The following is a 27,179-nucleotide window of genomic DNA, read 5'->3' as shown; positions in this document are numbered from 1 at the left end:
TGTACTACATGTGCTACAAGTGACTAAAAGTGGCCCATAACACAGCAATTTAAATTACTGCTGAAAACATTTCCCTCCCTTACTGCTTGCACACAACCTTTGATTCTCCTTTTCATTATGTCACAGTTTAATAATGAATATGTCAATTATGCCAGCTCCCTAAAAATATCTGTTCCAGTATTCTCTGTTGAAGGGCAGTAGAGAGACCTGCCTGGGCAAATCTCTGCTTCCAGAGTCAGTAGGCAGGCCAGAGGGCCATAACCTCTGGTTGTGGCATAAAACCGCCATTTTGGCTGGAGAGTTGGGACTCTACTACCTAATGAAGAAAGACAGCCTGGTCGAGAATTTCCCCCACCCATTTCATTCTGTATTCAGACTGCACCCTGAAAAACTCATCAGCTTCCACCACAGGAATGTGCAAGATGGACTACACAGAAGCACCATAGCAGCATTTGCACTATTTTCAGGAGCAACTCTGCTGTCCCATGGCTTGAACCTGGCATCTGCATTCATCACCTTTAGAGGATTAGGATGCAGGAGAGGTCTGAGCCACAAGGCCTGATGCTTACAAGGACATCAGCAGCAGCAGCAGTAGGGACAATGAGTTCTGTCTGCCTCTCACATTCATTTTAAAAGCACTGTTCTGTTTCTCATTCATTTTTCAGGCAAAGCCATCCAACTAGCCCCATCCATTGGTTGTAGCCCTCCAGATATTGCTGAACTACAACACCCATCATTGCTGACCATTAGCCATGCTCTCTGGGACTAATGGGAGTTATAGTTCAACAACAGCTGAAGGACCAAAGATCCCCCCCAGCTTAAAACCTCAGTGTGCCCTACATTTTCAGTCCAACTGCCACCCACCCCCCAGCAATGTAACTTTGGAAAGCCCACAGGGGGCTTAGGGAAATTTCCAGATTCCCTTTGTAGGCCAGGAGGTGTCATGCAGCAAGTCCCTATTTCACAGCTATGTTGCCTGTGCTTTCTTGCTATGAGAGAAGAAGTCATTTGCTGACTCCTGCTCCTCATGCAATTCCTACTTCCTCCATATCTGGGAGTTGTTCTCTGTTGCTCCAGTGGGTGAAACTAGAACTAATGGGAAGAAATTGTAGGCAAAGCATATTTTGAGTAAACATTAAGCTCTTAATGGCAAGAGCTATCTGACAATAGAACGGATTGCTTCAGGAGGTGGAGTCTTCAGAAGCAGAGTCCTCTAGATGGTCCTCTCTGTGTCAGGGATGCAGTAGTTGCATCTTGTATTGCAGATCTCCCAGAATCCTTCCCAGTTCTATGATTCTGTGATTCATTCATTTTCTCTACACACCACTTGCAGCGTAGAGCAAATATGGCTAGGATGCCACACCCCTGCCATAGGCGCAGATTACTGCAAATTCTTCCTCTCCACAGTATGTTTAAGACAGTCAGAAATGTACGGTAGCATCTTACCCCAGTAAGATTTGATTGCAATATTATCAGATCTGTCCCTTTGTGGTGGCTGGAGAGTCCTTTAGATCCAAAACCAGGGAGATTTGGAACTGAATTTCCTGCCTCAAGACATGCTACTTTTTATCTCTTCCAATTGACTGCTGCCTTTAAGGGGGGAAAACATCATCCTGTCTGTCCTGTGTGCTTCTTTTCTAATAGGTGACAGAATTGTTTTATCCATCAGCCCTGTTCTTTGCTTTGCTGGAGAATGTGGGCTGCCCCTTCTGTCTCCTTGCTCCTCCTGTGCCAGTATCTCCATTGGGACTTTTCCAGGAAGTGGTTGACTGGTTCATGTTTAAGGGCTTGTAAAATATATATTCGATGTTGATGTTTGTTGTGGCATTCGCAATATTATCCCAATCATTCCAACATAACTTGCACAAGACATGTTCTCAGTAGATTATATGCAGAGTTCTCATCCAAGGGCCTTACTGCATAATCTGAAACCAGTAGTTTATATATAGAGAAACCTGTGAAACCTAAAACCATTTGATGACCTTTCCTTCAGGCTTAGTGTGAGACATTGTACAGTACACTGGCACATCCACACCGAGTGTAAACAGATGTACCTCCAAGACAGATCCATAACAGCTTGAAGACTATACAAGCTGAATTTATTTCACCAGTCTCTCTCTCTCTCTCTCTCTCTCTCTCTCTCTCTCTCTCTCTCTCTCTCTCTCTCTCTCTCTCCCTCCCTCCATATAATTTATTTATATAAAATATCATTTATGCCAATGACATTTTACAAAAACAGGTTTGAGCCAGATTTACTGTGTCAGTGCTCTATAGTTTGGGGTTCAGTCTTCAGTGTAAGGTACTTTTGTCAGACTTCCCTGCCCCCACCCCCCAAAAAAAGGAAATGGGTTTTTTTTGTGTGTTTTGTTTTTTTAAAAGATGGTTATTTGTGGAGCTAAAGGCTATGTTCTGCTTTGTGTAGCTAAACATTATGCTTCTCCCATTATATTTTTTTCTGTTAAAGGTTGGCTGCCACTCAATCTTACCTGACAACCCTGCCTACAGTATTCACAAAACACGTTTAACACAAGCCTAGCAAAGCTGTTTTGCAAGTATAGGGGAAAGCAGGTTTGGCGGGAGGATTTGAAGTGGAGAATGGTGCATTTCCATTCAACGCATTGTTTTCCTTCTTTGTATTCTTGCTTGGAGATCCCCATGTGCTGGAAGGCACGCAAAGAAGCCAAAATGGAACCACCACCAGTACCTGGTGGTCCAGTAAATTAAAGAACGTGACAAATTTTACCAAGAAGCAACTCAAAGGGACCTGACAGCCAATTGTTTGCTAAGTCTTTCTCTAGACTTCACCCTAGACAAATATTCTCCATCAGCATTGCCTACCTTTCAAATGTTCTCTTGATGTGCCTTTAAGATAGGCAGAAATTAGAAGCTGAAACTTTCCATAGCATGGAGATAAATATTCTCACCTGCCTAATTACTGCAGGTTAAAATACAGTTAAGAACCAGTTGAGACATTGGCAGCTCTCCTCTCTGTGATCTATCGCCACCCTCCTCCACTCCAGGAGTTTCAGTTGGGTCATCTACTAATCAGTTACCACAGAATTCTTTGTGGATGCTGTTCTTACATTTGCCAAGGTCACATTTTCCTTCTTCTAAGGGAACACTTGTTGTGCCAATATTTCATTCAGAGGTTCTTTGCCGCACTTATCCTACTCAATGCATCATTGTGAAGGGCTGCATGGCATGGTCAGAGTATGACTTCATAGGGGAAAGGAGCCAATAATTAGAGCACACTGTGATAATGCTAACTAGAGGAGAATGGGGTCTTATTCTAGCTATATAGTGTTTTACAAAATAATGATAATTTTTAAAAAATTCATTTCACAGTTAAGCCAGAGAGAAATAATATAGCAAAATGAAGAGCAATGAGCCAAGGCAGCAACTGGAGGGGAACGGGTCGTATCCTCACTTATGGAAGTCACTATAATTCCCTTGAAGTAATTGGAGATCTGCTGATTAAGCCAGCTGGGGATTTGTTCTTCTTATAAAACTTGGGTTCCTCCCCAAATAGTTTTCCTTCTTCAAGGGGGCACCTGTCAGTGGTGGAGGTGGTGATGGTGCTGGATTAGTGCACATGCAGCCTGTCTGCTTGGCCCCAGCCCTTTGGACCCAAAATGAACTCCAGCTGCTGCTCTCCACAGCAGGTGCTTCATCCATCCTCTGGCAGCTGTTTTAATGTGCATTGTTATCACCAATACGAAGGACTAGGGTCCTTGTTGTAATATGTCTGTCCTCCTAACATCATGACTCTGTCTTATTCCTCACTGAGATGGTAAGTATGTGTGCGGATTGTTCCACTTCAGATGGCAGAGACCCATCTTAATGAGAGATGGGTACACATACAACCAAAGACCAGGACAGAGCCAAGGCACATTGTTGCCTGAGGTGAAGCAGCTAAATGGAGACTCACTGCAGTCAAGGTGCATAGTACCCAAGAACGGTCAAGTTATTATTGCAAGTTATTCTGGCATATCAGGCAGCAAATCTCACAACCATTTCTCCCTGTCCTTAACTGGAATGAAAGAAAGATAGAGAGATAGAAAGACAGAAAGAAAGAAAGCTTGCTACCCTTTCATGAAACAAAAATCAGTTGCCTGAGGCAACAGTGTCATTCTGCCTAATGGCTTGCTTACCTTCCCCCCCCCAATAGGTTTCTGGGTTTTTCTGGGTTTTTGAAGGAAAGGAATACCCCCCTTCACCCTCTGCCGTGAGAGAATCATCCATGCTGTGAGACCTCACCTGCAAAATGAGGTGGTACAATTGAAAACCAGATTGAATGCCTTCGTGAGAAGAACCAAAGCATAGATGAGAGGGCCTTTTGAGGGAAGAAATGGAAGACTGTCTTCTGAGTTAGATTAGAAGAGAGTTGCAGCGACTTTCTTTATATGGATGATAAGGAAACAGAGTTAGAGCAAACCAGCAAGCAACTTATTCTAGGCAAAAGCAGACTTGTCAGATATGCCTACAGTGATGGTCATATTACATTTTGACCACCTTGATAAAAGCACCATCAGACAACAGCTAAGTCCATCTGTAGTCTTGATAAACAGTGGTACCTTGCATTAAGAACTTAATTTGTTCTGGAGGTCCGTTCTTAACCTGAAGCTGTTCTTTACCTGAGGTACCACTTTAGCTAATGGGGCCTCTCGCTGCCGGTCACCGCTCTCATCCTGAAGCAAAGTTCTTAACCCGAGGTACTATTTCTGGGTTAGCAGAGTCTGTAACCTGAAACATCTGTAACCTGAAGCGTCTGTAACCCGAGGTCCCACTGTATTTCTTTATATGGTGCAGCCAGTTTCCTTTACTTCTACAGTTTTCAGTTTTCAGAATGTCTATATTTTGTTTCTAATTTGGTGTATCACCTACACTTTGGTTACCAAAGTTTCGTTATTTACCAGATCCTGTTCCAGTGGCTTTTTCAACTTGATCTGCAGCCTTTGCCAACAGGTGTCAAACTTCATAATCTCTATGCCATGAAAAACTTCACTTGCTTACTTTTGAAGATTATGCACTAGGCAGGGCTGGTATCCCCCCCCCAGTTGACTAGTAACTTTAATTACAAGTTGGAAATGGAGAATATTGAAAATGGCAATGGATCTTGTATCTTTGTATTAAGGAAAACTCAACCTCATAAAACCAAATATTATGGTATTTGGGAAAAGACTGGAACAGCATAAGAAATGGCTGACAGGCAGGAGAGATTGATCAGGTCCCAAACTCCAGGTATATGGGTACTTTTTAAAACAACTATCTTGGGAGAAATTGTGTAAGAGCAGAAATGTTCACAATTATTCCATCTCTACATGCAATTCTTGAATTCTAAAGGAGGAAAGGGCAGAAGGGCAGGAGTTTTAGTTATTCTGATGATTAAAATCTTTACTTGGAAAATCATCACCCAAGGATTACATGGCAGATGAATAAGAGCATTTCTGTAGAAATCTGTCAGGAGCTGTTTCTGTACTGCAATGCACTTCTAGAGACCAACGGATGCAAAGGTATTCTAAGCATAAGATATTTCATTTCCTTCAGACCTCACTGTTTATAGTTCTCTATCCCCAACCATGTAAAGAAATATATATACATTTGCACTGACAACTCAGGACAGCACTTCTTGCATCTGATGAAGTAGACTATGGGCCATGAGAGCTTATGATAGAATATATTTGTTAGTCTTTAATGTGCCACAAAGCTCTTTGTTGTTTAAGAACGTAAGAAAGGTGCAGCTGGATCAGACCAGAGGCCTTTCAAGTCTAGCATCCTGTTCCCCACAGTGGCCAGCCTATGGGAATTCTGCAAGAAGAACATGCCCTTTCCCACTGTTATTCTTATGACTGGCTTCTAGAGGCATGCCTCTTCAGTGATCATGACTACTGATAGCTTTATCCTCCATGATTTTGTCTAATATTTTAATTAGCAAGATGGTTGCTACTTACAGAAACTTTCAGATTATTCACTTTACACTTGCCTGTAAATAATCATAGTTATCTCACAATGTATATACTGACACACTGTAAAGGTGATCAGGAAATCTAATGAAAATAACTCTTTGATCACCTTGCTTCCCAGAATTTGATCAAATCAAAGGTTTTAGAAATGTCCAAATCACAATGTGAACTTCACTATCAATTCGAGAACTGTACACACACCAGTTCTGTCACATGTTATTACTTATTGGTCCGAAGTCAGGAAATGAGGACTTGGAAGCAACTGGAAAGATTTTGGCAATGTCTATCAAAGTGAGATTGTCTTTCTTTGCCCTCACTAATATGATGCAAGAATTCCCAGCGCAATGCCATAATATCTGAAGAGCCCTTTTTACACTTAGCAGTTTACAATTAACTATGCATCTGCAGGAAAAACACTCATTAAGTGCTGAGTGAAGTAGCGTCAGCAATGGAACTCAACTAAGTGGCAACATACAATTATACCGAGTGACAGTCTTCACACCTGCTGCCGAGGATAACAGTAGCTGGCTGACTTAACCCGTGGCACTACAGGCTAAGCATTGTGCTGTGACACAGCCTGGACACCGATTGAATTACACACTGATTAGCTCTTCAGCTTCTCCCTGACAGTGTGGACAATGAAGAATAAGAGAAGTGGACACAGAAGCTTTACCAGGCCTTGTGCTCTTTAACTAAGGAGGATTAGCTTATAAATGGTGGATTGTGTGAAGGCCAGTGGTTAGAAAACTTCCATGCATTCTTATGCTGTTTCAAAGTGTGAGGGTTGCAGAGAAGAAAATAACAGATGGAGACCTTGTTTCTGGTAGAAGAGGGTAGAATGAAACTGTGGCTGCCCAGTCTGCTACTTGATTGCAAGCTGCCGTCCTGGAGATGTTCCTTGATCTTCCTGTATCTGAGAGGCAGCAAAATCATCTGCAACCAGGGTGCCTCACACCTTATCGAGCCAAGGGTTCCTTTGCCCACCTTTGCCTCTTTCCTGTCTGAAACCTGCATGCTTCACTAGCCAGGACAAAAATGTGTATGAACAGGTTATTGGTGCACCTGACTGCTATATACTAGGATTGTGCACCAACCACAAGATTCAGTTAGGGTCCCACTTTGCAGAATGACCCACCTCAGTCTGAAGTGCGTCAGAGGCTGCTCAGTCTGAATCTATTTTGGAAAAAATAAGACTTTGTTACTCTCTCATTCACTATTGGGAAATTAAACAACGAGTGTGTGTGTCTGTGTGTGTGTGTGTGTGTGTGTGTGTGTGTAAGCTAAACATGACAATTACAGCATGCCGTAATGCATTTTTTCTTTTGCACAAAATCCTGTCACTTACTCCGTTCAAAAGTTTAGCAACCCTTCAATGCAATCTAGCTCCCACAGGAAACCACATCAAGCATCTGAACCAGGCTGCAATCACACAAGACAATGTGGTTGGTTTCAGTTTAACATACAGGAAGAGAGTGGCCAACTTACTTTCCACATGGGAAGCCAAGCAAAGATGATGGCATTCAGTATCCACAAATGCTTTCTTTACTTGCAAACATATTCACAGCCTGGCGTGCTCTGGTCCATGGGGTCACGAAGAGTCGGACACGACTAAACAACAACAAAACAACAACAACATATTCACAGAAATAACTGAATAAGGGAATCAATGCATGGGGTGCATGCTAAATGCTGTTACAAATTTAGCAGCTGCTTGATATAAAGTCTGTCTACACCCCAAAACATTGTTGGTCAAGTGAAAAACACAAGGAAGTATTTAAACAATATGTACCACATTTAATTCCAAGTACTTCCAAGACATTTTTTTTTATTTAAAAACCTTTAAAAACAGAAGTCCCTTATGATTTGCAGCTTCCTATGCATTACTTGACCAGAGCTAATATTATATTGCTGACATTATGTCAGAACTTAATAGGGTTGTCTTAATGATTATCAATGCCTGGTTTCTGGGAGATAGACAGCTCCAGCTGTCAGTCAGTACGTAACATCTCTTCTGGAACGCCTGGATTTATGCAAGGGAGAAAGCCCCTTATTAATGTATCCAGATACTACTATGCCCAAATGCCACCTGGCTACACTGGAGAAATGCACAGTCACATATGGCTGCCTTTGAAGAGCAGCTTAACACCAGTGGCATTAAAAGCACTATGTGAATCTTTAGGAGGGGGGCAGATGATCCCTGCTTCAGTCCTTGGCAACCTCCAGATATAGGGGGTGGGCGAGGCTTATCTGAAACCCTGGGAAGCTGCTGCCTGTCAGTGGTTTGACTCTATATAAGACAGCTTCCTATGTCCAAACTTAATGCTTAGGACTGGCTAACATATAGTGTGTATAGCAGTGGTGTCCAAACTTTTTCCAAAGAGGGCCAGATTTGATGAAGTGAAGGGCCATGAGGGCCGACCAAAGTTGTTAACCTTGTTTTAGGATTGAAGTTGTTGAGCTTTTTTAAGGAGTTTATCCCAGGAAATAAACTGCCATAGGGGCCGGATTAAACCAACCAGCGGGCCGGATTTGCCCCCCCCCCCCAACGGACTTTGGACATGCCTGGTGTAAAGTTTGGAAGATGAAAAAGCTGGGGAAAGTACAGGCAAATGGATTCCATCAGGGGACCTGGAAAGCTTCCATTGGTTTCAATAAACTGGGCTCAGATAAAAGGTGATGCAACTGGGACTACCCAACGACAGCACTGCTTAGGCTTTGCCTCCAACCTTGCATGTCACTGTACATAGAAGAAGTCAGAAAAGCCACACACCAGACTTTGAGACATGAAGCTGAAGGAAAGCACCTTTGCAATGGCAAGGTGATAATGACTAAGTAATTGGCTTTGACTCTATTGTATTCATTATTTATCCGTAGTTCTAGGCTGAGTGGTCCCGCATGAGGATTGTCTCTATTACTTTATATAATACCTTTGAATTTCCCTCACCATTTGGGGAGCAAAGCAGACACTCCAAGGTGCAATACATCAGTGTAAAGTATCAAATGAAGAAAGACACTTCTTGGCAGGCAATGTACAACTCAGGTTCAAGCTGTCGTTAGAGTGTGTTGCTTTGAATAGAATGGCAAATCTCAAAAGTGCTAAAAGCCTTTCGGTCAGTAAAAAAACAGAAACAAGTTCTCTCCAACAATGCCTTGATTAAATCACTACCTCTCTGGAAAAAAACAAGGGTTGCTTTCCAGCCTAAACACTGGCGTGACTTCACTCAAGAGGGAGCAAATTTCTCCATTCTTGTTTGGATGCTTGAAGCTCTGGACATGTGACATGGAGTTTTTTGGAGGAGAAGCCATACAGTAATACTATAGATACAGAAAGTCACTTTCCCCCCTTTTGAGAGTAGGCTTTTTAGATGGAAAAGCATCACGGGGCCCTTTAGAGAGTAAGTGTGCACAGATCTTATTCTTTCCTTTAGGTCATTAAGTTACCCTTCTCAGTTAATTCCTTCCTGTAAAACTTGTGTGGTGAAAGAAAAGGAAAGGAAGAAACCAAATCCAATTTATACTATTTAATTTGCTTTTTAGAGCATGTCTGGCTCCATTTTCAACATTATAGAAACAATGAACTCCCCCAATTACTGCTTGATGGATTCATGAAACATCGGGGTGGTCTCAGTTTTCAAGAGCAACGGGCATTTTCTCCCAAAGCCACATCACCCATTGTTAAATTCTCTGATTTGCCTCGAATTTTTTTTCAAATGATTAAAATTGCCAAATTTGGATTTATTTACCATCACATAGAACAGGCTTCCTCAAACTCGTCCCTCCAGATGTTTTGAGACTACAATTCCCATCATCCCTGACCACTGGTCCTGCTAGCTAGGGATCATGGGAGTTGTAGGCCAAAAATATCTGGAGGGCCGAGGTTGAGGAAGCCTGACATAGAACATAGAAGAGGTATGATACCTGGGCTTCTAGTGACAGAGCTGGATCCAGAAGCACCCTCAAACAGTGCACCTGCTCCTTCAGGTGAGTAAAACTCCATCTATGGCAGGCAATTGACCAATGTCTTTGACATAATGAGTTGCCCGATTCGAGCTCAGCTTATTTTCCTTCATTCATCCCACCACTGCATTCTGGCACTGGTCCAGAGCCTGCATGACCTCTCCTGATGTAGATGCTCTGCAGAAATAGAGCTGAGGTGTCATAAGACTGGTGATGGCAGCCTGCTGCAAAACTAATGATCATTCCCAGAGGCTTCCTGTAGATATTAAAGAGCATTGGGGATAATGTAACTGTCAGGAGCCTGAAAAGCCGTCTCCCTGTGCTACTGTCTGGACATGATCCCACAGATCCCATTTCTTCTAGCTCAGTTTATACCTATTTGCAAATAGTCACCTGACCCAAACTTTGCTGCTAGCATTAATGTAAGCTGCTATGGTCTCAAACAGCAGCTTATTAGAGATGTTTGCTAAATAAATAAATGCGTGAAGATCATAGCTGTATTTTCTCTGTTTCTCTGCCATTACATGAAGCGGCTGTCTCCATAAATCACCCCACTGTTTTGTCTGTCCATAGGCACATCTACACAGAAGCAGGTCTCTCTTGTGTGAATGGGCCTTGGAATCCTTCTTGGATAAACTGTGTTTGACATGAAAATAATTGCTATACAGACAAGGGAAACTTGGCATTCCTGGCCAGTTTTGAAAGCTGACATAAATGTTTATGTGTGTGTTTTAAACAACATGCTGCAAGTTATCAGACTGTATTAATTGAATCATTTCTTTTTTAAAAAACAAAAAACCCACAACCCAGACAGTACTTGATCCTGGCTTGTAAAGATGTAGAAGCCAATTGCTTGGATAATTTTAGCTCTATTATTTTAAGACCTTCCTATAGGAATGAAGCCCCCTTTAACCACCCTTTGACCATCAGTGTGACTCCAGACTGATCTGTTGAACTTAAAAACACATCTGATCTGTACAATGGAGATTACGACCAGGTCCTGCTGCTCCACCTGAATAACTATAATGTGCTCATAAATCAGAAGTGGGCATTCCTCTGTGACAGTATTCTGAAGGGCCTACTGTGCTTAAGCCTGCATTACCCATCAATGCTCTCTTGTACAAACACACACATAGGTACTTTAAAGTAGACTCTTATGAAAACACAAACAACAGGTTGGTACAGATAGGCCACACAAAGTCAAGATCTACAGAAGGCAGTACCTGGAGAGTTCTAAGAAATAAATGCAGAGGTAAAGCAATTAAAATTACTGAAACTGACTTTTGCTCAGTGTGATCTATCTGCCTCTCACATTAGATCTCTCTACATACTTTTGGCTGAGGGTATTCCTTCCTTCCTTCCTTCCTTCCTTCCTTCCTTCCTTCCTTCCTTCCTTCCTTCCTTCCTTCCTTCCTTCCTTCCTTCCTTCCTTCCTTCCTTGTATACAACATATTTAAGTCAGTCTTTCCCAACCTGGTGCCCTGCACATGTTGTTGCACTATAACTGCCCTCATTCCTGACCGTTTACCATAATGGCTAAGACTTATGGGAGTTGGAAACCAACAACATCATGAGAGCACCAGGTTAGGAAAGGATGTTACAATTAAATGAAAGAACTGTTATAGAATACATTGAACAAAGCTATCTGTGATACATATAACAGAGAGTTAAATTAAACATAATATCATAATTTCATTGTACAAAAACGAAAATGACACATCCTATTTTCAAAATTAAAAATTGAGTCAGGATTTCATCACATAACTAATCAGTTTTAAACCTTTTCAAAAGTTCCAGTAATGCCTGAAAAGAAACATAGCACCACCCTTCCAATTGCAGGCTCTTTTGCTTGTCTGAATGTGCTGAATATTATAACAATTCTTAATGAGTCAATGTCGAAAATACCAATGTTGCACATGTATCTGATCTCCCAGCCAAGGCACTTGTAAAACTGTGCCCATAACTCCTCCTCCTTTGATCTGGACAAACATAGAAAACTTCCAAAAGAATTTAAATACCCCACACCCACACAGAGAAAAATGACAGCAGGCCATAAACAACAGTGGTTCTTTCTCCCCTTTTCAGACATGGTACAAATCATGGAAGACTGACAACATTAACAGGTGCCTGGAGAATATAGTCCACCAGCCAAACATAGGGACACTGTGAAGGTGCCCACAGCTTGAAACAGCAGGTAGGAATAGAAACCAGCAACAACTTATGTACAGTGGGTGGTCTGCTTGTTATCTTTTTACAAATGACAGCAATTTTCCACTTGGGAGACCTAAGGCAGAACTGAATGCAAGGTCATAAGGATTTGGACACACAAAGGTTAGGCCCACCATACGTTCTGCTACTTATAACTTTGCATTGCAATGCACCTGCAGAACAGATCATCTGTCTTATGTGCATCTACATTGTCTGGACCTCCCATCAGAGGCAGACCATCAGGAAGTCACCGTGCTTGTTGCCTTCAGTGTTCTTGAAAATATAGCTTTTGCACATGACAGTTACAGAACCCTGTAACCTAGAAAATATCAAAAAGTAAGTTTCATTAAACAATTTCGGAATGTAATAACCACTGTGTGTGGTTTGTTCTAAAACAGAAGATATATACAACTAATAACAATACACAATTGCAAAGTACAGTGGTACCTCGACTTACGAACAACGTGACAACCGAATTTTTCGACTTACGAAAAAACCGTGGCGGTTTTAGATAGGGATTTTTCAACTTACGAATTTTTAGATAGGGTTGCTTCGACTTACGAATTTTTCCGTTTCCAATGCATTCCTATGGGAAATCGCATTTCCAATGGCGTTTTTTGACTTACGAATTTTTCGACTTATGAAGGTGCCTTCGGAACGGATTAAATTCATAAGTCGAGGCACCACTGTATATCAAATGTTACAAGTGTGTTCTGCTTAAATTTACTCTCTCTTTACTCTCCTTGCTGTATTATTGCTACCACTACAAATCAGTGCTCGGGAAAAGGGAAACAGAAGTGTCGAAACCTTTCTGATGACACATAACTGTGGCTGCAAACGGAGATATGTAGCCTCTCATGATTAATGGTTTGTTCCCAGAAGAGTGGCAGGTTTAATGAATGTTGTGTGGTGGGAGTGTAAGAAGTCCCTTAGTTCAAATCTCTGCTTGTCACTCATGATGAAGTTAGTTGGTGGTTTTAGGCCTGCCTTTGGGTGACCACATGCAAAGGAGGCCATGGCTCCAGTGCATTTAACACTTAGTTGCCTAGAAGGATTTTCAGCTGACATAATTTTTTCCTCACACATAAGCTGCACAGTCTGAAATTACTCTTCTGCAGGCGCTCAGGTAGCTGCCTTCTGCTGCCAGAGTATTAAGTGGTACAGTCAGGAGGGATCATTTGACATTGATTCAGTGCCTTATCTTTAAAGCCATAAACAGTTTGGAACCTGAATGCCTCTTCCTGTCCAGGATTTAAGTTCACGTTCCACTCCTAGGGAAGAGCAGAGTGTTAAACATGGTGACACCACCACAGTTGTGGAATGTCCTTCCTCTTACTGGAAGTTCTTTCTTTCTTTCTTTCTTTCTTTCTTTCTTTCTTTCTTTCTTTCTTTCTTTCTTTCTTTCGTTTAGCCCTTTTTTACCATGTTTAGCTATCTTCAGTTAGCTAAATGCTGTTGGTATTTTTAGGAATGTGTTAATTGTTTTGATGATGGTTCTTATTATAACCTGCTTACTCACTTACTACACCAATGTGATCATTGGCGGAGCTTTCTGCCACTCTTGACTTAGGGAATTTTAAAATGAAAATAGTGGGCAGATAGAGGCATAGGGGGGATCTGATGCATGTAAGGATGGCTAAATTTATCAATTTCTCTCTGCTTCTAATTCCCCCCCCCCTTAAGTTCAGTTCATTGCAAGTCCACATCAGCTTGCACGTTTTTGCTCATGAAAATTCACCAGCATTTTACTGAGAATTTCTGCTAATGCACACATTTTTGCCCAATATACATGCTTTTACAAGTAAATTTGCTAGATACTCTGCAATTTTGCATGTTAGTTTCAGTAATGCATGCATTTTATATACACTTTACCCTACCTGGTATGTGCATTTTTGTGCCCATTACTTGGCTGGAGAACTACATTGCAAAATTCAGAGAAGTGCAAATTTTGAAGAATGGCTGCAGTTTGGTTCAAATATTATTTGGGAAAGTGCAAATTAGGTTGATACACTTTTAAATGGAGCTGAATTTCTCTCTCATTCCCGGATACATGACAGCAAACAGCCTTGCCTTACCTAGGTATTACCCACCCAGCTAAAAAACCAGACCACAGAAATGGAGTAGCACCACTAGCAGGCAAAAACCCAACCAACCAACCAACCTGGGGTAAGAAATAACTCCAGGTTCAGTGGAGCCAGCTTAGCCCAACAGTTGCATAGACCAATGCATTGTCTGGATCCTGCAATGGTCTGGCTTTTTAAAAAATGTGTTTGTGGGAGGGCAGCTATTGTTTTGTTGCTTTTGATTTTTCTCATTATTTGTCTTTTTATCTTGTATTTTATGTTGTGAACTATCCTGAGAACGTTTGGTGTAGGGCAGCATATAAATCTAACAAACAACAACAACAAGAAGAAGACAAATTAGCATTTATTGTGAAACCCAAAACAATTTTGGTTAAAATATATATCATTTTTCAATGACATGTTTTTTCAGCAATGCTTCTAACATACCAGAGTTACAGCAGTAGTTTTTTAAAAAGTGTCTTTGATCAGGATGGGAAAATCTGGCCATTTCTGTTACAATTTCTCATTTTTCCTCAACTCACATTTCCGCATCAGTTTGCAAATTTTAGAGAAAAAGGTCCTTATAAAGATTCAGCATTTTAGTGTGATTTCCCCCCTAATATATACATTTGCCTAATGTACTCTTTTTTTTTTGCAAAGATCGCCCATAAAAGCAAATTGAATCACATTTCTTCCTCATCTCTAGCCCTTGAGAAAGTCCCCCCAGCACTAGATTCTCAATAAATGCTAATTTGTGGCACCCTTTTATACCTAGCTACCCAGCCTTGGGGTTAAGAGCAATGCTATTCCTAAATACACCAACCCCAATTCTACCAAGAAAGGTGGGACACAAGGACACCAATAGCATCAGGCTATGCACATCTATTCAAAGAAAGCCCCACTGAGCTCAGTGAGGTTTCCCCTCCGATAAGCATGTAAAGGATTGCAACCTTAATATCAATAAATACCTTTATTACTACTGCACTACAACTTGGTGGTAAATGTGAGAAAATGATGGTTTTAATCGCAATTATTTTCCAAATGTTCATTGTAAACCAGATCATTTTTGTCTTTTGGAAAATATATTTTGGATGCTGTTTAGCTCAATTTTCCCCATAACTTCATTGTCTAAACTAAACTGACACCTGCTGTGGTTGTGACAGTAGTATGCACCTGTCTCAGTCAAGGAGCCACATGTTTTACTTTCCCCTGGAGATTATGTCTGAACTAATCAGCAAGAAGAATGACACCCTCCCACTATGCTGGCCTGACAGATCTTGAAACTTACTACAGTTTCATGAGCCTAAATATACAGCTGGTTCTTAAATTATAACACCAAAGACCAGAGGTCAGTGCAGTTAAACAGATGCAATTATGCTTTCAGCCGTCAGGCTGGCATCAGAATGGTCACCTCTGTGACCACTTTGTTCATCCTATACATGTATCAGGTTTGATGGTAAGCATGTAAGTATTCATCTGCAATATCTCTTCATTTTTAATGCCAGTGATTGCAGTCATAGAATTGTAGAGTTGGAAGGGACCCTCAGGGTCTTCTAGCTCAATCCCCTGCATTGCAGGAATCTCAACTGATGGATGACCATCCAAGCTATAAAAAACCTTCCAACAAAATCCACCACCTTCTGAGAGAGTCCGTTCCACTGTCAAACAGCTCTTACCGCCAGAAAGTTCTTCCTGATGTTTAGTCGGAATTTCCTTTCTCGTAACTTGAAGCCTTTGATTCACATCCTACCCTCCAGAGCAGGAGAAAACAAGCTTGTGCCATCTTTTGCGTGACAGCCCTTTAGATATTTGAAGGTGGCTATCCTATTTCCCTTCAGTTTCATCTTTTTCCACGCTAAACATACCCAACTCCCTCAACTGTTCCTCATAAGGCTTGGTTTCCAGACCCTTATTCATCTTGGTTGCCCTCCTCTGCACACATTCCAGCTTGTCTATATCCTTCTTAAATTCCTTCTATAAATATTAAGGATTGCCACCTACTGATTTCACGAGACTGCTCCAGAGTATGTGCTGATTCATACAACGATATAGATATGTGGTGGCCACTCAGAGTTAACCTGCAAATTGACTCCTCTGCACACACACCACCCCCACAAGCTCATGCTCTCAGTTCATTAACCCACATATAAGGTGATTTTGTCTGGTTTGAAGCAGTTTTTCATACCTACCCTGTGCTCAGTGGCCAAGAATATTGATCTAAGGCGTTAAGCTCAGGACACCACTATTAGGGCTATTAGGGTGAATGGGCACTGCCCTAACTTCAGTCTGGCCTCTACCTGCTTGCCTTCTTATTTACTGCCTTTCAGAGGCTGGGTCTGCCTGTCAGCCTTCTCCTCCCAGCTTTCTCCTCCCTAGTCTCAGTGTTTACCTCATAAAACTCAGTAGGGAAGGAAGATAGGGGGGAAAGCAGAATGAGTTGGTTTGGCCTGTCATTGGCTCTGGCTCCACCCACTGTTGGTTTCCCTGCCTTCTGCTCTACCAGCCCCAGGGGGTCACCAACCACCTCTGCCTTACCCACCCCAGTTGTGGCCACTTCTGGAAGCCACCTTCTGTTTAAATAAACTCCACTAAAATCAGAAACACAGAATTGTCAAACAGTGTGGAGTGCAGTGGATTTGAAAAGAGCAGAAGGAATGGTGGAATTTGTAGGTTGTGTGAGCACAGGAAGCTGCCCAGTCTGTTTGTCCATGTAGCCCAGTGCTGTCTACACTGACTGGCAGCTGCTTTCCAGAATCTGAGGCCAGTAGTCTTATCATACCATCTGCTCCTTTTAACCAGAGATGTCAGAGATTAAATGTAGGACATTCTGAATGCAAAGCACGTCCTCTGTCTCCCAGCTATGGTACTTTGTATTTGCAGGCAAGGGAGAAAATGTTAGGATGTGTGGTAGCCTGTGACCAGGGGGGAAGGAGACTTGAATGACAGAGAGGTTTCAGCTGGCTGGCTGGATTGCAGTGAGTTTTTCCCCAAATGCTGCTTTCCAGATGTTTTGGACTACAACTTCCCAGTAAGCATGGCCAACAGTCAAGGATGGTGAGAGTATTTCAAAGCATTTGGAGGGCACCAAGATGGGAAAAGAATATGTGTGCTTCAAGTACAGGTGTTCTCACCCTTAAGAATTTGCATGGCATGATGAATGGGGCAGAATATGAGACTAAGAGAGACTGGCTTGCTTAAGCACAGTGAAGTCATGGCAGAAACAAGATTTGAACTCGGGGCTTCCTGATCCATAGCAAAGGCTGTGTAGCCCAGCATCCTGTTGTTGTTTAGTCGTTTAGTCGTGTCCGACTCTTCGTGACCCCATGGACCATAGCACGCCAGGCACTCCTGTCTTGCACTGCCTCCCGCAGTTTGGTCAAACTCATGTTCGTAGCTTTGAGAACACTGTCCAACCATCTTGTCCTCTGTCGTCCCCTTCTCCTAGTGCCCTCAATCTTTCCCAACATCAGGGTCTTTTCCAAGGATTCTTCTCTTCTCATGAGGTGGCCAAAGTATTGGAGCCTCAGCTTCACGATCTGTCCTTCCAGGGAGCACTCAGGGCTGATTTCCTTAAGAATGGATAGGTTTGATCTTCTAGCAGTCCATGGGACTCTCAAGAGTCTCCTCCAGCACCATAATTCAAAAGCATCAATTCTTTGACGATCAGCCTTCTTTATGGTCCAGCTCTCACTTCCATACATCACTACTGGGAAAACCATAGCTTTAACTATACGGACCTTTGTCGGCAAAGTGATGTCTCTGCTTTTTAAGATGCTGTCTAGGTTTGTCATTGCTTTTCTCCCAAGAAGCAGGCGTCTTTTAATTTCGTGACTGCTGTCACCATCTGCAGTGATCAAGGAGCCCAAGAAAGTAAAATCTCTCACTGCCTCCATTTCTTCCCCTTCTATTTGCCAGGAGGTGATGGGACCAGTGGCCATGATCTTGGTTTTTTTTATGTTGAGCTTCAGACCATATTTTGCGCTCTCCTCTTTCACCCTCATTAAAAGGTTCTTTAATTCCTCCTCGCTTTCTGCCATCAAGGTTGTGTCATCTGCATATCTGAGGTTGTTGATATTTCTTCCGGCAATCTTAATTCCGGCTTGGGATTCATCTAGTCCAGCCTTTCGCATGATGAATTCTGCATATAAGTTAAATAAGCAGGGAGACAATATACAACCTTGTCGTACTCCTTTCCCAATTTTGAACCAATCAGTTGTTCCATATCCAGTTCTAACTGTAGCTTCTTGTCCCACATAGAGATTTCTCAGGAGACAGATGAGGTGATCAGGCACTCCCATTTCTTTAAGAACTTGCCATAGTTTGCTGTGGTCGACACAGTCAAAGGCTTTTGCATAGTCAATGAAGCAGAAGTAGACGTTTTTCTGGAACTCTCTAGCTTTCTCCATAATCCAGCGCATGTTTGCTATTTGGTCTCTGGTTCCTCTGCCCTTTCGAAATCCAGCTTGCACTTCTGGGGGTTCTCGGTCCACATACTGCCTAAGCCTGCCTTGTAGAATTTTAAGCATAACCTTGTTAGCGTGTGAAATGAGCACAATTGTGCAGTAGTTGGAGCATTCTTTGGCACTGCCCTTCTTTGGAATTGGGATGTAGACTGATCTTCTCCAATCCTCTGGCCATTGCTGAGTTTTCCAAACTTGCTGGCATATTGGGTGTAGCACCTTAACAGCATCATCTTTTAAAATTTTAAATAGTTCAGCTGGAATATCATCACTTCCACTGGCCTTGTTATTAGCAATGCTTTCTAAGGCCCATTTGACTTCACTCTCCAAGATGTCTGGCTCAAGGTCAGCAACCACACTACCTGGGGTGTATGAGACCTCCATATCTTTCTGGTATAATTCCTCTGTGTATTCTTGCCACCTCTTCTTGATGTCTTCTGCTTCTGTTAGGTCCTTACCACTTTTGTCTGTTGTCTTTGTCCATGGAGTTTTCTTGGCAGGGATACTGGAGTGGCTTGCCAGTTCCTTCTCCAGGTGGATCACGTTTAGTCAAAACTCTCCACTATGACCTGTCCATCTTGGGTGGCCCTGCATGGCATAGCTCATAGCTTCTCTGAGTTATTCAAGCCCCTTCGCCACGACAAGGCATTGATCCATGAAGGGGAGCCCAGCATCCTAGGAACTGAGAATGAAGTAATATTTCAAAGCATTGTGCCTGGCAACTACCTAGGAACTGTAATTTACCTGCCAGAGCTCCATTCCCAGCACCTTTAGCAAATTACAGTTCCCATTATTCTTTCTTTTATTAGGGTGGGGTTATGCGCTTTAAATATATGGGGTGTGTGCAGCCTCAAGCTCTTAGTTATGAAGCCAGATCGGTTCTTTTTTTGCCAGTTCTCTAATACCTATCAGTATAACAAGCATGTAGTCAATAAACCTCATGTGGTAATTACCAAAGGTAGTTGCCAGGCACAATGCTTTGAAATATTACTTCATTCTCTCTCTATTATGCTCTCACTTTTAAACCACATCATGGTGAAAAAGGAGAAATATTGTTGGGACAGGTCTTGAAGTCCTCCTTTTTATTTATTTGCACATGTATCCTGCCATACTCAGATTTTCATTTCTAGAAAAAGATACAGATACAGAAGCTCTGGTCAGAAACAACACTGTCTGATCTGAAAGATTCTCCTGCTAAAGATGAATGGCTATTATTATTATTATTATTTGTTATTTATACCCCACCCATCTGGCTGGGTTTCCCCCGCCACTCTGGGCGGCTTCCAACAAATACCAAAATACATTAAAATAACACAGATTAAAAACTTCCCTAAACAGGGCTGCCTTTAGGTGTTTTCTAAATGTCAGGTAGTTGTTTATCTCCTTGACCTCCGATGGAAGGGCATTCCACAGGGTGGGCGCCACTACCGAGAAGGCCCTCTGCCTGGTTCCCTGTAGCTTTGCTTCTCGCCGTGAGGGAACCGCCAGAAGGCCCTCGGTGCTGGATCTCAGTGTCCGGGCTGAGCGATGGGGGTGGAGACGCTCCTCCAGGTATATAGGACCGAGGCCGTTTAGGGCTTTAAAGGTCAGCACCAACACTTTGAATTGTGCTCGGAAACGAGCTAATCCCTGATGTCAGGCACTGTCTATGGTTATTCAGTAGTAAAAGTAGTAAAAGGAAATGCACTCCACACCTGCTTGCGAGCACTTATTTTACCTATTTTTACTCCATGTGTTCCAGGATTGAGCACAGACATTGAATATAGGTGCCAGGGCTGACTGCTTTTGAACTGCATCACAAAGACAAAGCAGGTAGCCATCCAATAAACACTCAGATAAGAGCAATTGGATGCAGGAAAATTTCCTTCTGAGTAAACATGCCTTGGATTTCGCTATTATACTATTATCCCTTCAAATATTATTGGGGGCAGTTTGAAACACTTGAGCCCCATCTCAAAAATGATTTCATTTGATTAACTGAATCAATCAAGTGACTTTGGTGGTACCCTTCTCTCTGCTTTTACTGTAAACAAGATTTTTTATCATTCCCATTTTTAGGTGTGCATGAAAGTCTAAAATTACCAATGCCTTTGAAAGGTGATGAAACTGGGTGTAAAAACAGATTTAAGCGAAACTGAGTAGTAATGGGGATACACATTATATTCTCCAAGTTTCTGGTTTTGTGATTTTCTTTCCTTGTTGTTGACCATCTTTATTTTTGTCATATGTGAATTTTGCTAGCTATTTTCTTTGTTGAATTCTTTTGTTTAACCATAACTGTGACCAAACCGAGGAATGCACTTGACATGTTCAATAAAGCAACTGCTTAATGTTTATGGCAAGCACTCTCCATTTACACTGTTAATTCAAATTGCCTGGATTGTTATAAAACTGCGAATGGGATAGAATTACCCACCTTACCAGTGTGCACTTGAAATGGATCGCACTACAAAGTGGCACAGGTTTTCCAATTAAAATGTTAAGGGGCATGTTCTTAAGGGTGGGAGCACCTGTAGCTGAAGCGCAAGCATTCTGTTTAAGATTGTAATGCTATACTCTGATGAGAAATCTACCTACTCAGACAAGATAGAATTCCCAAATGATGTGATTAACTGTAGATTTTGCAGCAAGGAATGCACAACTGCTTATACTAAAAAAAACAAAAAACCACAACCCCCCGGATATACAATATTTTTCCATTTATAAGACAATTTTTTTATTATAAAATAATGTTTTAAATTTGGGGTCGTCTTATACGCGGAGAGTGCAGAGGGGGATAGGTGATTGGTGGCAGCTGCGAGCAGGAGATTATCAGCGGCGATTGGGCAGGTGACTGGTGGCTGCAGCAAGGCTTGCTGGCAATTGGCTGCTGCTGCGGCAATTGGGCGGGTGATTGGCAGCTGCTGGCGGCAAGCGAGCAGACGATTTGTAGCTTCATCGAGGCAATCCCCCTCCCAAAAAAGCTCAAGAACTCTGGGCAATCTCCCCTGATATCCTTAATTTGGAGTCCCCAAAAATAGGGGTCGTCTTATACACGGGGGGGGGGGGCTGTTATACGTGGAAAAATACAGTAATTAGGAGGCATTGTTCCACATTACTTGTCTTGCGTCATCTTCCTGAATTCTCATGTTTCATCCGCACAACCTTTTTCTGATGTCCATGTACATTGGGTTATGTTGCCTGTCTGTGTTGATATGTGTGGGCAAATGCTGTGATTGCTTCTTTCCTGTTGATTTTTTTTTTTAGTTTTAATTTTCTTTCACGTGTTGTGCTGTTCAGCATTATTTCTGTGATCCCAAATGAGATGAATCACCAGGAGTCCAGGAACGTGAATGGTTTCTTTTTTTGCTTTGTGTCGAAACAATGAAAAGTGTCTCTAAAATGATCTATACAGAGACATGTCATTTTAGCCCTGCACACCATAGAGATCCTCTGATTTTCACTGCAATGCACCCTGAGATCACTGGATGGCAGAATGTTTTAGACTGTCTTTAGAATTTTTTTTAAAAAAAACAACAACAACGAAGGAAAGCTGTAACTGTTTTTAGAAAGTTTTAGCCGTTTTTAGAATGCTTTTGAAAAAAATATATGAATGTGTTTGCTGCCATGGTATCCTTTGGGAGGGAGGGATATAAATCGAGTGAATGAATGAATGAATGAATGAATGAAAGGTGGTGATAAATGAATAATAAATAATGGTATGTAGAGTTCCTTTATTTTTGTTCAGCAATCCCATCCTGGGGCAGGAGCTCTAATGCAGACACAGAGTTTCTTCATGGGCAACAGCCTTCATATTAAACTCACCGAAGGGAGTCAATTGGTGTGTGAGAACTGGGTCCTTCACTGAAATGAAAGGGGACTCTGTCAAGAGATCCATGTGCTTAACTGGACATATATGGATTTCTGGCCCAGGATAATCCTCCCATTTGGAAGCCCCTATCTTTAAAGCATTCAGGCTTGTATAGTTCAGCCAAAACTACTTGGACTATTTGGGTCTATTTTCATTTTCTTGCCATGAGATGACAATGTCGAGGCAGCAAGGGCTTATTTGTCCCCAAACTCTGGTCATTTTCTCTTCTCACAGAAGGTTAATTATATATAGATCAGGGGTCAGCAAACTTTTTCAGCAGGGGGCCGGTCCACTGTTCCTCAGACCTTGTGGGGGGCCGGAGTATATATTGGGGGGGGGGGAGAATGAATTCCTATGCCCCACAAATAACCCAGAGATGCATTTTAAATAAAAGCACACATTCTACTAATATAAAAACACGCTGATTCCTGGACTTTCTGTTGGCCGGATTTAGAAGGCGATTGGGCCAGATCCGGCCCCTGGGCCTTAGTTTGCCTACCCATGATAAAGATATATAGATATATAGATATATTAAACTTAAAGATAAGATTGCTCTTCCCATATAGTCTTGCTCAATCATCCTTGTGAATGTGGGGGGTAGATTTATATACCAAATTTAAAGACCCAGTAATTCTTTCATTCATGTTTTTTTGGGGGGAAGAAAATCCTATCCCAAGTGTGGGTTTGCGATGGGTTTTTTAATAGCTTTCTTTAAACTGTTCCAAAATATGCCTTTGTCTTCTAGAGGGGTCCACATTGCCTCCATGTAAGAGCTGTGTCTAAGGCTCTACCCAGATTCCCTTACCTCCGAATGTGCTTTTCTCCTCCCTAAGCCCATTGTAAGACCCTCTGCAGTGCACAGGAGAAGGAAGTTTATCGCAGGCTGAAAAATTATTCTGTAGCTAATGCTGGCTATAATTTCTTGCACTCCGCTCACTAATCTCTTCCCCTCATGCATTATTTCCTGACGCGGCATTAGCCAGGCCACATGCTGATCCGCTGTTACTTCATGGATTTGGAAATTAATCCGCAAGCCCGCAATGATGTAAAACATTAAATATTGTTTTAAGTATCGGAGGCGCCATCCTGCCTGCACGGTACTTAAGGTGGGCAGCACGCCAGCAAGTTTGCTGGCAAATGGCTGAGAAACAGAGCATGCCCACTCGTAGCGAACAAAGCAAAAAGCCCGGACAATAAGGCACGGATGATGACAGACAGGGAGGAGCTGGTGCCTTCAGTGGGCCATTTGACCGTTATATCAGCTTTGGAAATTACACCGTCTAGGAGGCTAAGAGTTTCTTTCTACACTCCTGCTGCCTCACTGCTTGCACCTGCACATCTAAGGGGAGGCTGGAATGAAAAGAGCACTTTGTGGCCTTTCAGAATCTCTCCAGCATTATTTATTATATACCCTTTTTTTTTGCAAAGAAGTTCCCTTTTCAAAGTGCAAAGGGAAGAACAGTGGGGGAAAGGCACATGCACACACAGTCCCATTGCTATTCAACAAGATTTAGAAGCAACAACAACAGGCTAGGTGGCATCGTTACTTTTCAAAATTATGCTCCACACCAGGCCAAGGGGTTAGCGTGCAGAAAAATCACCAGCTTGGCGGGTGAGAGGATCGTCATAACCGTAGCACTCTGCGAGGGTCAATGTTTCGCTCATTTGGACTGTTAAAAAGCAACAACACCTGGGAGATGTGGTCTCAGTTCTCAAGGCCACCCAGAAAGCCATGTGCTTTAATTTGAAACTGGGCATCTAAACCTAATGCTCTTTCCACTGGGCCACACTGGCTCATGTCCTGTGCTTGGATCTCTGGTTAAATTTGCTTTGGCTCTTTCAGGAGCAAACAAATATAACCTGCTGACCTGCACTTGGGTTATTCTCTAGCCCCAATGTTCTTCTGATCTGAATATGATGTCTTGACATGATGACCAGTCAGGCTCCACTGAAGCCAATGTCTAACACTTCACAATAGGAGCAGAAGCTGACCTGCCGTACTTAAGGGATTTGAGGAGCTGGTATATGGTTAAATTCAGACTCTGAGACTGAAAAGACAAGGCAGAGTTGTGTGGTGAACTTTGTGGCTCTGTAATCTATTATCCCAGTTCTCCAAATAAAAATGGAAGCAGATGGAACCTCTGAGGGATGCCCCACACTTTAGGATCTCCCAGTAAGGAATGAACTGAGGTATTCAACAGTGGTCCTATGAATGCTTGATGTTGCAGGATAAAAAGGGGCTGTATGCATCCAACTAATTCATACTCAGAGTAGGTCCACTGATATCAATAGACATGATCAAGTTGTGAAAATTCAACATTTTAGTGCGAATTTCTCCAAATAAGTACATTTTTGTATGCAGTTTTGACTAATGCACACATTTTTGTAAGCAATTTCTCCTAATACAGTCCATTTTTGGTATGTTATTTTCATTAGTAGTTTCAATTTTAGGCACATTCTCCCCTTTGCAGCTAATACTGCATGATTATTCTTCCACAACAAGATTAGTTTTAGTACAGTAGACTTCCACTAATTCACCTGGAGCAGTTTGCAATTTCCTGTAATGTGTGTGTGTGTGTGTGTGTGTGTGTGTGTGTGTGTGTGTGTGTGCATTCTACATTGGTCACATCACAATTTAGCAAATATGAGTTTTTATCTATTTGAGGTGATTGACCACAGTTAGTTTGTGGGTCTTAGCTGTAACATTGTGGGCACTGGAGCTAGTTTATGCTTTGCAAAACTTGCCGTAATCCAAATGTCATGATTTAGAACTTTGGAACTGTATGAAACCTAAAGAGAAAAACACCAGATTTTAGCAGGTGGAAGGGGATTGTTTGAAATGATGCAGCTTGGAACAAGAAGAATTCAGCCAAAGGTTAATCGCTGCTCATTTAAGCTGTGGTGTCAGCCAGCTGTTTTCTTCCCAAGAGGTGGTTGAGTGTTATCAGTGGGTGGCAACGTGACGCAGCCTCATCTTTTTCCCGAACTGAAATAAGCAATTATTCAATACAGTGCAACTTGTTGTTTTTAACTACCTTTTGAAAAACAGATTACAGGAGAGAAGAAAAAATGAACACCCTGAAGTAATCACTTTATGAATGACATGCAGCCATTTTGCCAAGATAGATCCTTTGTTCCTGTTTGGTCACTCGTGCTTTCATTGCTAGGAACATAGGAAGCTCTCTTATATGATGGTTACCAGATTTTTTAAATGAATCCAGGGACACTTTTCAACTTCAATGGATTTTTTATGGGGACTGATTTGTAAATCCGGGGACTGTCCCCGGGAAACGGGGACATCTGGTAACCTTATCTTATACCAAGTTCAACCATTGATCCATCTAGCCCAGTAGTATCTACACTGACTGGCAGTGACTCTCCAGGATTTCAGATGGGGGTGTCTTCCAACCCTACCAGGAGATGCCAGCAATTGAATGTAAGAACTTCTGCATGCAAGGCAGTTTCTGAGTTATAATAAGAATAAGAATAATTTATAATTTATACTCTGCCCAGCTACTCTGGGCAGCTCCCAACAGAATATTAAAAACATGATAAAACATCAAACATTAAAAACTTCCCTAAACAGGGCTGCCTTCAGATGTCTTCTAAAAGTCAGATAGTTGTTCATTTCCTTGACATCTGATGGGAGGGCGTTCCACGGGGTGGGCGCCACTACCGAGAAGGCCCTCTGCCTGGTTCCCTGTAACTTCGCTTCTTGCAGTGAGGGAACTGCCAAAAGGCCCTTGGAGCTGGACCTCATTGTCTGGGTTGAACTATGGGGGTGGAGACGCTCCTTCAGGTATACTGGGCCGAGGCCGTTTAGGGCTTTAAAGGTCAGCACCAACATTTTGAATTGTGCTTGGAAACGTACTATGAGCCAATGTAGGTCTTTCAGGACCAGTGTTATATGGTCTTGGCAGCCACTCTCAGATACTACCTTTCCTAATGGAAAATGTTGTTCTCTGCATTTGGTGATCTGACAATCCACAACGTTTTTAATCATCATCATCAACATCAACATCTTGGGGTAGTTTTTTCTTCTGTACAAAGAAACAAAAATAACCTACTCCCATAAGAGTTCCCATTTGCTCCCATATAGGACAATATCAAATGATGATAAGACTTTATGAAATTATGTAGGACTATAAATTGTGTAAATTTATGTAAATTGTGTAAATTTATGTAAATTATGTAAATTTATAAATTATGTAGGACTTCTCGGCCTTTTGGCAAAGATCAAGTGTAGTATCTGTTCTTATCAGTTTAATATCTGATATGTCCTCTATTGGAGCAGGAACCGGCAAGCCACTCCAGTATCTCTGCCAAGAAAACTCCATGGACAAAGACAACAGCCTGGCGTGCTATGGTCCATGGGGTCACGAAGAGTCGGACACAACTAAACGACTAAACAACAACAACAACATATATGCCTTTGGCACAAACCAGTTTCAAATTCTATGTCTGTAAAACATAATACAGCTATTATATGAGTCTGTATACCCTCTTCGTTATGGCTAGGCAATATAGAATATGTGGCAAACTGATAGACTTGTCATCCATGATGTCATCTTGCAGCCAAATCTGATTAGCTATGTAGCATAGTGATATCATCACATTCACTTTGTAATCCCAGATTACCAGTATGACTAGGAGGTATTTCCCTCATTTTCAGCTGATT

General features: G+C 42.0%; 1 pseudogene; it reads left to right on the top strand.

Annotated features, from left to right (window-relative positions):
* Positions 1-26,711: 26,711 nt before the first annotated feature.
* Positions 26,712-26,811, top strand: LOC118075615 (U2 spliceosomal RNA; annotated as a pseudogene).
* The last annotated feature ends 368 nt before the right edge of the window (positions 26,812-27,179 follow it).

Source organism: Zootoca vivipara, chromosome 1 (assembly GCF_963506605.1).
Source record: "Zootoca vivipara chromosome 1, rZooViv1.1, whole genome shotgun sequence".
Taxonomy (NCBI): domain Eukaryota; kingdom Metazoa; phylum Chordata; class Lepidosauria; order Squamata; family Lacertidae; genus Zootoca; species Zootoca vivipara.
Note: the sequence above shows the minus strand (reverse complement) of the source record. Positions and strands in the feature narration are given on the sequence as shown.